This window comes from Manacus candei, unplaced genomic scaffold (assembly GCF_025592945.1).
Source record: "Manacus candei isolate 608988 ecotype Guabito, Panama unplaced genomic scaffold, ASM2559294v1 h1tg000008l, whole genome shotgun sequence".
Lineage (NCBI taxonomy): Eukaryota > Metazoa > Chordata > Aves > Passeriformes > Pipridae > Manacus > Manacus candei.
The window spans coordinates 21,441,599-21,456,470 of NW_026138056.1; positions in this window are offsets into that span (position 1 = coordinate 21,441,599).

Here is a 14,872-nt window from a genome sequence, read left to right on the forward strand (position 1 = left end):
GTGAAGTTATATACATCTCTTGAAACAGACTGAAATCAATGGACACAGATAAAAGTAATCTTTTTCAAACCAAGTCTTTTATTGTTTTTTTTTTTTAACTAGAAAAGAATCCATATTTTTACCAATAATGCAGGAAACTTTTGTATGACTGATATTGTATGATGAAATTTTGAAAATACATAGCACAGAATTTTCTACCATGTTGCTGTATACAGATAACTAAGCAATACTAGGGCAGAGTGGGTAGAGATCTGGTGTTTTTCAAACTAGAGGCCTATGAGCTGCGTACTAGGGAGTATCTATAGAGCTGACTTGGAAACTTTCAACTACAGCTTATTGTGAGTTTGTGAACATGGCTAAGATGTTGTAACATCACAACACACAGCTTTAAAAAATGAGAAAAAGATATCCACTTGTGTAATTTTGACTTCCTTACAAATACTGAAACAAATAGAATATTTATTAGTGCTTGGAACGTAAGAAGAAGAAAAAAGAACAGTCCACAACAACCTACATTAGTAATTAGCTAATCATATCAAACCCGTCTAATTTACTTCACTCTAAGACACTAGGTCTTATAAATAAGTGAGAGTGGTGTCATATACAGTGATATTAGCAAACTTTTTGACATTGCTTCTCATATAATTTTAAGAAATCAAGACTTACATGTAAGTTGTATAGAGCAGATAGGACACTGCCTAGAAAACTCAGTATTTACAATGCAGCTAAATAGATTCCCTAGCAAAATCCAAGGGTATATAAACTTCAATTCTGCAAGGGTCTGGTATTATTCAATATTTTCCTTCATAGTTTGGATGATCCGTAAGGAATAATATGCTGGGGTTTAAGTTTTCAGATAATATTATGATGAGAAGCACTTGGGGAAGAAAGAAAACTACTGGAAAATTTATCATAGTTGTTTGGAAAAAAGAGGTGAAAACGGAATAAAAGCAATAGAAAATAAAAACATGCAAAATACTGCATTTAGACTGAAGTAATTTAAAAGATATGTATAGAGTAAGATTAGGTACCTTAACCTTAATTGGTTAAGAATCAGTTCTCCAGAAAAGGGTGTGGGGGTTTGTAAGCTGACTGTAATTCGACATCGGCGTGTTATCAAAGGAAAGGCAAATAAACACTACAAACTAGAGAGAAATCTGCAACATGTAGGATCTATGATTTTTTTTTTGTACTAAGACCTCAGCTGGAGCACTGTGTCCAGATTCAAGTATCACACTCTAAGGGAAATCTGGACTAACTGGTGAAAGCTTAGAGAAGAGCAACAAGAATGGTCAGAAGTCTGTGAGACGTGGAAGACAATGTGAGGTGAGACCAATAGCCTAGAGAAGTGAAGATGATGAGGGGTGGGAAAGAGAAGAAACAGGACATCATAGAAGTTTTGAAAATATTTTATATTGGTAAAAAAAAAGAAAGTAAAAATCTGTTCTTCATCTCAAAGGAAGGTAAAGGAGAAGTAGAGTGCCTGAATACAGCTAGGAAGGTTTAAGTTAGATTTTAGGGAAACCTTTATTTTGCTGAAGCCAAGGAGTAAGTTTCCTCATCGTGGAGTATGCATCACTGAAAGTCTTATAGAAACAGGTAAGATGGACATCTGTCAGGAACAGTTGAGTGTTTGATCCTGTCTTGAGTCAGAATAGTCACTCCTCAAGATGCTTTCCAAACTAATTTGATTTTATAGCACTTTTTTGTCCCTTTCACAATAGTCACCTTGCCATTTTCTCTGTTTTCAAATTTCTTAGCAACAACACAGGAATTACTATTCTGATTCAGTTCATTTGCTTGTGGTCCTGCATTTGACAATCAACCACCAGCAAACACCTTCTCTGTGAATTGTTATAAACCTGTCAGTAATTATTACTACCTTTACTGAGCCATGAAAAATAATTTCCTCTCTAATTCCAGAAAGCAAATGAGCATAAAGATCATTCTTGCTTTTACTGTGTATCATGACTTGTTGATGAACATTACTAGCTAAATATAAGCTTGGCCCATCCAAAAATACAGAAATAATATTTACACACAGCTTTAGACTGTGATCAGTCTGTACGCCCAGTCCTTTGTGATTAGGGCCAATGGATTCAGGTACATACACTATTTAGCTCCTGATGACTATACAAAAGAAAATTGAAGTCATATACCATTAAATTGAGTAGCCACAATTATCATTTTTTAAGGAGAATAATACAAGCTTCGAAACAAAATTTCAAGAACATAACTTTGCATTTCAGTGGCAGCTGAAGTAATTTTCTGCATTCAGACTATAAAGAAATTGAGAATGTTTTACTTTTAAATGTAAACTGCTGTTACTTGAGATCAAGTGCATAATATAGGAAAGATTTAAGTCCAACTAAATCTTTTGGAAGATATGGAGGATTCATCCCTTTGGAAGCTCTTCTGGGAAAGAACTGCTCAAGATATTCCTCTCAGTTGCTTTCTGGTCTTTTTCTGTATACATTCTAGTCCTCAAGCATTCCATTGAGCATAGTGATCAAAGTTGTGGTCCATTTTTTGAAGAAGTTTTCCATCTCATCTCTCGTCTGAAACTTCTTTCCTCTAGCTCTGCACTCAAGGAGGGTCTACCCCATTTCTATTCCCCATCCTCCCAAGTGTCAGTATTGTCCTCAGATGTTCAGCACTCTCTGACAGCAATGTCCTCCTTACTTTAAATTATTCTTTGCAGATAAAATTTCTCAAGATCTAGTGAAGTCTCTAACTGGAAACCTGGGAAGGAGCTGGCTTGCTACCATTTTCAAGGCCTGGACCTTGCTATGGTACACACTAAGCTGTTGCAATAAAGCATTAGTACATAGCTATAACAAAGATTTGTTATATAGCCATTAATTAACCCTTTAGAAGTTTTCTTTTTTCTTACCCTTCCACTAATTTGCAAGTACAAAAACAAAAGCCTGTCATAGTATCATTTTTTACAGGTAAGCCTCAAAAGTAAGGTTCCAGACAGGACTTTTATTGCAGCTCTTAAGTTTGATCCAGAGTAAGGGTAATGACAAAAGAGAACTGGTTTTCAGGCTCAATATTGTTTTTGTAAAAAGAAAACACCAACTTTTGAATTTGTAAGGCTCAATTCTACATTGAAAGCAACATTTAACCAACTATTACCTTGCTCAGTGTTCCTCTATGAGCCTTTAATTAATTGATTCAGCCTTGTCCTTACTCAAATGATAAATGAATGAAGGGAGGACCACTTAAACCAAGGGATGAGGAGTAAGATTATTCTTTCAGAGAAACTGAAACGAAAGAGCAATTTTACAGTCCAAAGACAAGGTTATAAATTATGAACAGGTCATTATACAAATGCTTTTTGATGATTATTAGTGTTTGGATTGCAATTTTAATTTTATCCTATCATTAATGACCAAAACGAAAAAAAAAGATTTTTTTTTTTTTTGAGAAACTAACACATCCTAATAATGCTCCATGTTTCCTTGTGAAGCAAGGGGCCCAAAGAGAATATCCAAAAATAAAACAGATCACTCAAAGGCAACAGCAATGGACAATGATGTTAATTAGAGGTCAAATCCTGAAGCAGTAAATTCATTAAAAAGTGTAAGCATTGCCTAATGGATAACCACTGGATTACAAGAGACTGCTTTGTTTTGCACAGTGAATCCTCAATTCTTCATTGCACCTCTGGACAACCTTGGCAGAAAAGGTTCAGAGACCTGGCATCCAGCTCCTTACCGAATTCTGGAGGAAGACAATGATTCCAGTTTCCCAAGTAAAGGAAGGAATGGAGTTTGGTTTCACAGGAGGCACCTACAGGAGCTGTATCCAAAACACTGAGTCATACCCCATAAAATAGTCAGTGTGCCTTACTCAGAAGAGACGTGTGAGACAACACACACTCATAAACTGGGTTCATGTAGACGTGTCAAAGTTTTTCTGGTGTTTAAGCTGCAGTCCTTGCTCAGGCTTCACCTGAGCCTTACACATCCAGAATTTGAAATGAAGCATCAGGAGATGTTTTTCAGACATTGAAAGGCAGTTCTTTGTTTATTTGGAATAAAAGATAGCATGAATCATACTGAAAATGGAACCTGGAAAATGCCTAACATACTGAATGTGTCTATGCAGAGCTTTGTATTATTTTGCCAGAGAGGAACCTGGGATAAATCTTGTTATTTTGAACATGTGAACATTTGAACTATTGCATGAATGACAAGGCCAGTTTAAACAGTAAGCCTGGTCAACTGAAGCTGCTCTATTAGGAACAGGAAGGGTTATCATAGAGCCATAGAATCATAGAATGGTTTGGGTTGGAAGGGACCTTAAAGATCATCCAGTTCCAACCTCTGGGCCACAGGCAGGGAAACCTTCCACTAGCCCAGGTTGCTCAAAACCCCATCCCACATGGCCTTGAATGCTTCAAGGGATGGAGCACCCACAGCTTCTGTGGCAACCTGTTCCAGTGCCTCACCACCCACACCTACCCTCTTTCAGTTTAAATCCATTAATTCCCCCTTGTCCTATCATTACATGCCCTTATCAAAAGTTATACTATTTTAATGGAATAACTGAAAAAGTCTAGAGAATGTGACAGCACAGCAGTCTACACAGATGATCAAGTCATTATACTGCAAACATATCTTTCAAAATTAAGAATAGTTTTAATTAGTAATTAAAACTTAAAATTAGTAAAATAGCTTACTTTGAATAGGAATGGAGGTGAGTGTCAGGACGGAGGGCCTGGCTCACAAGAGAACACAAGCCCTGCTTCCCTGCTTCGAGGTGTCACGTGGAATGATGGCTTTTTGGGAAAAGGAGAGCAGGAAGTTTGCTTTTGGTCCACAACTGAGGAGCAGAGGAATGATGAAAAGCACTTCAGGCTGTGCTTCTGCCGTTCAGAGCACGCCGTCAACAGGAATTGAGTTCATCGCTTCTTTGCACGGTGGACCAAGTGCTTTAGAAAAAAAATGAGCGGATTCGTGAAAGAAAAGCATCACTCCATTAATGTGATGCAGCAGTCTTGAAAATGAGCGACAATGGGAAAACGTCGCGCCTCGGGGAAGTACCAGCAGAGGTCAGCACAGCCGGGAGAATGAAGCAGCTGCTGCCGGGATGAGGCAGGGCCGGCGGCGCGGCCCTTCCTGCGCTGCTCTGCTGCGCCGAGAAGTTGGAATTATGTCCTGCTAAGTGCGTTAACAGCACACACCATCATGTGTCCTGGGACAAAACAGCAGCAGATACTGGTAGTTTCTTTATTCTGACCTCTTATGTGCTTTTCAAATTGAAGAAATCTAGCTTGACATAGAACTTTATATGAGAAAAAACCCCACAGCAATAAAATTTTCCTCTACAATTCGTATAATATGGAAGAAATCACATTTATCGCTGTCTGTTAAGAAGCCCATCCTGCTGCACCTTTTTCTTTCACAACACTGGTTTTCACATAACACTGTAGACATAAAAGCCAGAACATCATCCATCAGAGTTAATCAGTAAAACTCTTCCTTCATGGACCTGTTTATTCTAGGAAAGCTCTGTTTCATGAATCATTTTATACCTGGATTACTTAATTTAAAGCTACTGCAGGAAACTGGATTTCCCTAATGTTAGGTGATACATCACACCTGTCTCTCCTGGGAACAATGCTGGAACTTGGGTTCCTTCCATATCAAAAAATGGCAAATGCCAAAATGCCTGATAAAAAGGGACATGAGATGTAGAAACATACACAGAAGTTGCTCCACATTCTTCTGAAGCAGAACAGTGCTGATAAGAGAACTTCGGTATGTAGCAAAATTGTGTGAGTTTGAGGTTGTTGAGTTATGAAATGAATTAATTACTATAGTGATGCAAAGCTTAAAGTAATGCCAGTGGTATCCTGTCAGTGATTTCCTGGCTGAAAAGAACTGCAACTGGTTGACTGCTTTGCTTAAAACCATGTGAATTCTTTTCCAGATCCAAAGAGGCTGGGTTTGTCTAATGTCCCATATTTACACTACAATGTTAACTTAGATTTGTGCCTTTCTGAGATAAAGTGAGAGACACAGTTATTTTTCACAGTGTATGTTCTATGAGGTTTGGATTTTCCAAAGAACCGGTAAGAACAACCAACTGAAATTATATCTCATTCCAAAAGATATAATTATTGAATTGAGCAACTTTACAGTGATGAGTATCATCAGTGATGTCTCATGCAAAGACAGGAAAGAGAAATATATCCAGTATGAATTTTGTGCAAAGGCACCTGGGGCAACTTTGTACCTGTTGCACCACACGAGCATGACACGATGCTGCACTGGAAAGAGGTACTGACATGGGCCTAGAAGCAGCAGAGCTGTTTTAACTGTGTTTTCCATCTCATTTGATGTTAACCAGCCTACAGCAGTATTATTTAGGCATGTGATATCTACACAACTAAATTGCTTGCACTTCCAGAACTAGCTTATATGACACAAGCTTAGATAACTTTGGTATCCACTGTATTGCACAGAATGGGCATCTCTCTCACTTGAGTCCTCAGGGAACAGAAGTTGCCAGAATCCAAAAAAATATAATCTCTTATAAGGCTGAGACAGCTGCAAAAGGGATATAGGGATCTACTCTGTGCACCATTTTCGAGCTCAGAGGATTTTTTTTGACTGACATGAAAGACTATCTACTATTATTTTAAATTTTGGTCAGCCTGGAACACCAGTGGAAAGAGATCTAGCAGCAGAAATGTAAAGATGTGTGTAAAGTCTGTCCTCAGTATCCATTGCAGAGAGGTGTCTGAATGGAAGTCTCATGGGAGCAGGACTTCCACAATTACCTAGTCAAAAGGCTGAGTCAGACCGTCAGATGGTGGCAAGACTGAGGCCTTGACGAACAGAGAGGTCAACCAGAGTTTTAACCACAAAAATTTATCCAAAAGCATTTACTCTAGGCTAAATCCATAATAAACCCTCACAACAAGATCCAGCATATTGCCCAGACACAGAAACAATTTCAGACTACTGAACATTTAATCACTTCTCCTCAGTTTTCTGACAAAAGTTCCATTATTCTGGAACTGTTGGCAGACCCAGAGAGTACAGGCCACAGCAGCTGAAACTGAGTTAAAATACCCTTGTGTGTGTAAAATGTGCCACTTGTTCCTTTATGTGAAAAGAAACACATAGAACTGCATTTCTCTGATGCCAAATGATGTTTGAGTCCTCAATTCCCTGATAGAAGTTGAACAAAGAATGCTGAATTTTGAAGAAGTCATTGAAGTCTGAGACAGGAAAAAATAGTGCAGCTTATTGCCATTAGATTGCTATTTGTCTAAAATCAATAATGTTCAATGCTTTTTATCTGTGATATAAATGCAATCAGTATTTGTTTAATAATGTAAAACTTCCTAAATTACAAAGATGCTAAATAAGACTGAGGATTACAGAGAATACCTGCTATGTAGTGGTACAGCCTCCTCCTAACCTAAGAAGAAATATGACATTTTTGAATATCCAAAAAACCTGTTAATGTGCACTAAAATGGTTAATAAAATGATTTCCCCTTCTATTACTTAGGCCTAGCATAAACCTATCAAATTGACAGAAAATGTTACCTATGAGTTGATGTTACTGATATAAATGATGGAGTAATACTTTTTTTTGCTGGCAGCTATTAATTTATGTATCTGGGTTTTATTGTAGTACAAACCCCCTGCAACTCCTTATTACATAGAGAGGCATGAGAATGAGTTTCTCTGAGCACAAAGAAATACAGCATTATTTGTGACTGCACAACTAAAAAGGGTGTCTGTGTATTCCCCTTATGTCCAAAAAAGAAAAACACAATCTCATATATCAGAGTCAAGGATACTGCTTAACATGGATTAGTTTATATTAAACAAATGTAGCATCATGCATCAGAGAACACTAGTGAAACCTGACCTCATCCATCACGGGCTCTCAGGGAAGTGTAGCCATATCCATTAGTTTCATGAAAATTCAGAACTGTGCATCCCTTTATTAACTGTTGGATAATCCTTGCATCGCATCACATAACATTAGACAGAAACTCAGCACGATTGGTCATTATAATTTACTCCTTCTAAAATCAACATAACTGTCACTTACCACTCAGACACTCTTGTTACTCAAACTAATGCCAATGAAAAAAATCCAAACCTCAAAACCACAAAATAGCTGTCAAGACATGTTTATGAGGCACAGCCTTAGATCTCACCAGTGCTTCTCACCAGGGAATATCACCCAGGCTGAGTGTGTTTTTGATGATGCCAATGCAGTGACATGGAATGACAATGCCAAAGAGCTGAACTTTCCCTCCTTAAACACACCCCCTGGCTCAAACTCCTCACTATCTCTATGAGAACTGGACTCAGTGTTCAGATGGGCATGTCTTATTCCATTTTAAATCCTCAGAGTCCTGGCAGGGATAGCACTAGGCCCGTGGATCTGCAACCTGCTAGGGCTGCAACAGGAGGACATAGACGATGGCTTCGTGTCTCTAAAATGATACTGCAATTAGTCAGTTAAATCCCATAATTGATGCCTTGCCTGATTTCAGAGAATTTTGACCCGCTCTTTTCTGAGTAAAGGGTTAACAGATTAACAACACATACTGGTTGTCTTGGGTAGAAAAACAGTAGTGATGCTGTATACAAAATATTCCATATGAAAACATGTCAGTCATGCAAAAATACAGGGTCACACATCAAAGAAAAACATGAGAAGTTTTATTCCATTGTTTCTCTGGTGAATTATATTTTTGGATCATGGCACTCACTTTTTAATTCCCAACATGCAGCTCTTTTTCAAAAATCCATTCTTACCAGGACAGGCAGGGAAGTGGCCAGGGATACAGTCTGACTTTGGTTTCTGTTGTGAAAGGAGCTTGGAATTTCATAGCATGTTACATCCTGCTATGTAAATCATGTGCCTCAAGTTTTACCTTTGGGCCTTCTGGAACCTCTTTGTGTCCCTGAGTCAAGTAACTCAGCTTCAATCATCACAGTACCTCAGAGAAAATTATAATAGGGCATTATTTTATAATTAAGAATGGAAATTCGGTCTCCCAAATGGTCATGAAATTAATCCCTTTTCATCTAGCATTTTCAGAATAAGAAACCTAGTCTAATGCATCTCTTGACAGTAGCAACAAAATCATCATCCATCACTTTGCACCAGGGAAGTCTCTTCATTTGCTTCATTTTCAGTCTGGGAATACCATCTTCACACAAATGAATGAACACCAGAAAAACGGCCTTTCAGATAAATTGCCTCCTGGGGGTATATATCTTTAGATACTGCATTGCATTCATATATTAGTATTATATGCATTACCTTTCCCATAAGATGAATAAAGTCCCCATACAGCAGAAATCACCCTCTATATATTCACTTAATGATCAGGATAAACCTGCTACATTACCTTCAGTATGGGAATTCTGATTGGAGACCAGAAAAACACTGGGGGAAAGGAAAAATCTACTTTGTGGTACTGCAAAGTAAATGTAATGGAATGTGCAGCTAACAGCGCTACATAAACAAAAGCTGCTGTAACAAGCATGCATAAATACTAAACATACAATCCATTTTAAATAACCTTAATGTTGTCTCCATGTGTTCAGTGCAATGATGCAACGATTAATGATATTGAGGTTAGGAACCATTCTAGAGAAAGAAAATAAAATATTGTCCAGCAGAGACATCCTTTGTTTTCATTCAGCAAAGAAATTTTGCCTCATGTTTATGTTTGTACAGGAAAAAGCCCCGATCTATTACTTACCTAATGTTTGGCTTTACATTCTAAGAAGAATGTCAGTAAGACTTTTAAAAAGAAACCATACAACTGTTGTTCCTTCTAACAAAAATGTGGATGAGGTTCAAGACAATTATGTCTTATTACAGTGTAAACATTACCTAATACAATGCTGTCAATGAAGGGAGCTTGCACTTAGTTGTATCATATAATTTCAGTAAAAATGCACCAAATTGGATCACTTAATTTAGAGGAATTCGGATATAGATATTTGTTCAGATCAAAAAACATTCTATATCCGATTCTCAGTGTATGCCAAGGGGTTTTCCATCCCATCTTGCAAGAGTTAAAAAATTCCTTACTGCTAGAAAGGAGAAACTTTTTTGCATATTGTACCTAGAAACAAGATGCTTCACCATGTGCACTACACCAACAATATTCATTTCACTTGGCACAAGACTTCTGAGAATAAATTTCTCTAACTACATCATTCCTGTTTTGAACAGAGGCAGGAAACTCATTCTTGCTAAGTACATGCCATAAAGAATTTCAGGTTTAAAATTTATATTGAGGAAATTCAACTTCACTCATTTTAGAGAAAAACAAGAGCATGTAGAAGCTGATGTCCAAATAACCTTGCTCATGTCAGCAACAGGACTTCAGAGCTCAAACGATTGCCTGCAATAGATGGATCAACATGGTCCTCAAGAAAAACAAATGGGGAAATATATTGTAAATGGGAGGAATATTCTATTGGGGTAAAAAAGTTGTTTTTCTCTCATTCTTCATTCTGTTTAGTTAAATGCATGTTTATTGAGCCCATATACTAAGTTGAATAGAAGAGACTCCTAGACTTGGAAGGGAAAACCAGCATACAATCAAAAAATTTATCTCTATAAAGAGGGACAAACTTCTTATTGGTCTATGGGAGTTTTGATGCTGGGTCTTCGAGTCTCACTGCTTTATTCAATAGTTTTAATTGGGGTCTATAGCTTTAAAGGCTGTGATATTCATCTCTTACACCCTCACAGGACACCAGGCTACCTTTCACTTTACACTGAGGGAAGCTGGTTTCATGTATTAGTGGGAAGTTTAGCAGGGATGCATATATATCAGTATGCAGTTGGTGGGCTGGGCCCGTGGCATCTGCACATGAAGTGAAGGATTGAGATGGACTTTCCAGATCCAGTCCCTCCATCAGCTGGTAATTTTGCACTGAAGTTCAGTACAGATTTGGTAGAATAAATTCTTTTAAAAATCAGAAATATGAAAAAAGTTAAAAATAACACCTCCACTCCTGTACAGAAAACTGTCCTCATGTATTGAGATAAAAAAAGGCATCTTCAAAACCTTTAAGCAAGGCATTGCAGGGACCAGCAATAAAACTTGGCATCACCAACTAGTTTGTGTTATGACAATGGTTGTTGATCTCTTCTTGCCTAAACGTATTTAAACAAATGGAAGCACCACTGATGATCTGATATCAAGGAACTCTGTCTTCGGATTTCTCATTTTGTATGTGAGAAATGGTTATTAAGTATCACTGGATCTTGAAAAACACTAAATCTCACTTCAATTTACATAAGGAAAACATAACTCCATGCCTTGCTGGGCATTAGAGAAATACATGCATCGCTGTAGACGTGGAGTAGTCAGCAGTTGTTTCTTATGCTCTTTATTCTGGAGAAATGTTTTCCCAACCATCACTTTTCATTAAAGATACTTGCCCACATGTATCATTCTGCGAAATGTGGAGTGGGTGTAATAAATCATATTACCAGAGGGAGATGCCACAACACATTACACTAAAAAAATGCTACCTCATGATTTTATTTAATATTGAGGAAAGGTAAATCTTTCACATCACTTAGCATCATGGGAACAGAGCCTGGCAGTGAGCAACCTGGACTGGGAGAAATATCCTTGGCTAGAATAGCATAGGAATAAAAAGTATATAATTTTTAGTTACAAATATTAGTTAAATAATTTATTATCTTACCTTCTCTCAATCTAAACAGCTGTTACACACTGTTGGTTATTTCTACCAAAAGTGTAGCTGATGATGGCATTTTCTAATTCTACCATGTAATCTTGCTATGCAGATAGGGCACAGAATGAAGTCTTGTTACCCAAAACACAAGAACAGTTGTTTCAGCTTTCTGCTTCTAGCTTCCTTCCTTGTATTTAACACTTTCAGGTTTCTCTCTCTAGAAAGCCCCTATGACAGCATGACCTTCTATGGGCCAGGCTGCATGTGATTGAGGTCCTAAGCTCTGGTTTGCAGAACGAGGACACTGCTGTATTTTGGTTTCTTTGAGAGAGACATGTCCCAAAAGCTCACCAAGGCTTTCTTTGTAATAATAGGAATAATAATAACTCATGATCTATGGGAACAAATGAAAGGGCTGGGTTTGTTTAACCTAAGGGAAGAAGTAAATTGTAGAGGCTAATGATAACACTCTTCCAGTACACTAAGTACTCCAGTGAAGATGATGATAACGATAATAATAATAATAATCATCATCATCTGATGTCTGCAGTGAACAGGGTGTGTGATACATGATCTTGCAGTAAGAGAAAGTTAGTGTAACAGTAGGGAAAGATTTCTAGCAAGAAGATAATTGCGCATGGGAAGAGTCCGTTCATGAGAAAATGTCTCTATAGTAAGACTTAAGAAAAAGCTGGTGCTGCCTTGGGACATAAGGTTTGGGCTACATGACCTCTCAAGTTTTATTTTCTAGTTTTATTTTTATCTATCTCTAAAGTAAACCTCACATAGTCTTCAAAAAGTTCAAATTCTTCTTGCACTGTACTTTTTGGGGGCCATTTTAAAATTCTTGAAAACTTTTGAAATTATAGAATGACTAGCAGATTTAAAGTCATCCCATAAACTCAAAACATCTTTTGCCAGTGGACTCAGTATAATTTATGTCCATACTCAATATCCACCTTTTTTCCCCTCAACATGATACATGAGATGTTGCTTCAATTGTGAAGATTCGTCATGATAGATAGTAAGGGCATTCAAAAGTGACTTCAAATGTCATTTCTAGATGTGAGCTATTCTGAAAGGACTATTTTCTCTGTGGAAAGTTTTCTTTTCATTATTGCACCAGGTAAACAAGAATTGTTTCTTGACATCTCTTCCAGACTTAATATAGCCAGATGAACAATCATATATTTTGCAGCTAACCTGCCAGCTACACAATGAGAAGGAAGTATCAGTGTTACTGTGATTTGCTAAGCTGTGAAATGGTGATACTGGGGGTTTTGCAGTTTTGTTTTTGAGCCAATTGCCCTTCAGAATTCCTTAATCCACAGAATGCTTCTAGGGGCACGGGGTCTGGCATAACAATCTATCCATCCGCATAGTGACGTTTGGCTCTTGGGATCAACCCGTCCACTATGACCGCCAACAGATCCTTTCAGACAGTGTGCGACAATTTACTCTCCAAGTGCTTTAGACTTCTACTGCAATTAGCCATCATCCACTGGAGTCCACTAAGTTCTTGTGTCAATAAAGTTCTGGGTTGTGCATAGTACCTATCTCCTGTGGCATGAAGCTTGTGAAGATACACCAAGACACAAGTGGTCACTTAAAGGAACACTGACCGTGCTGAAGCATCTGCAGGCCATGGAAGAGGCTTTCCTTTCTGTCCAATAATGCAGTGATTTTGCAGTGTTGTCAAACCCACAGACACAAGTCTTAAGCAGAAGCAGAGTATTTAAAAATGTTGTTAGTCTGAGTGTTGATCACATCTGTCAAAAGCAATCCTAAAATATACCAACAATGACACGGTTTAACTCCAGAATTTTGTAGTACATGTATTCTGTTTGACTCCATTTAAAATCCTTCCAGGGTTTCACTTTAAATAACAACAGGAAACCTCCTCCTCATTGATATTTTACACAATAAAACTTTTTTAAGAAGTTAAAGCCATAATGTTGGTGTATTGATGCCTGCACCACAGCCAACTACTTTCAGTAACAGCTGTCAGGCTCAATGCTGTATCAGATCTCTTGATAGTGTTTATAATTTACTTATCTTCCAAGAGATTTCCAGCGAATGTGGACAAGAATTTGTAACAACTAATTTCTTTCTTTCTTTTCTCTTATATATCCAAAATATCACTGACTATGTCATTTATCAACTGGTTTTTTAATTGGCAAAATAACAGCAGAACTTGAACTTTGCTAAGGACACATCTACCTTTCACTGTTGGATTTTATAACAAGGCTGGATTTTGGTGCCTTACCTACACTATATATATATATATATTGAAGATATGTGTACTTATGGACAAACTTTCTTCCAATTTGAGGAATTTTCCACAAATATATTTTTCTTTTTCTTTTTCATTCCATTTTCTCTCCTGCCACCACTGCTTCACCTTGTTGAACAGAAATAAGGAATACTGCATATTACTAAGAATCTATGAATGAGTCCTACAAAGAGAATTTAGGATTGTTATCACAAATTTTCTTAGAACATTGACATTAAAAGTAAAATCACTTTCACTGCAAACTGAGACCAGTGTCAAGGAAAAGGACAATGATAAGAGAGAGACATTATGTGACAGTTAAAGATCCCTTCTTGGTGATACTGTTTTATGGCCCTTTGTTGTATTTACAGAATCAGAAGAGGCTTCAACTCTTTCTCACCTCGGTACAGCCTGTTAGTAGATCTCAAGCTAGTCTTTCCGAAACCTGGAGTTACAATTTGCACTGGAAACTCTAGTCTGTCCCAGTAAGACACAGTGTTAGCCTCTGTCAGCCTTGGAAGGACATATAGGTCACCTATCAATTGCATTGTCTCACAGATTAGGGAGAGTCCTAAGAGAAACCCAACCTACCCACTTCCTATTACTAGGAGTAGCATGGTACTGAGTACCTTTCTCTTCCCTTTCAGCCTGTGATAATTCTCATCACGTTGAAGCTAGTGTTCTCCAAAAATTCTCTGTAACAATCCTTCTGTCAGTGTATTTGTTAATCCAAAATTACAAAAAAAAAGAAAAATCTTTATAAATATGTTCTAAAGTCATCTTGGCTGCACTGAATCAATGTACTTCCTTGGTACAAAGCAACACATAGTAATGCTCTGTTTTTCAATGGCGCAAGGGTCTAGGTTCTCATAAACTCGAGT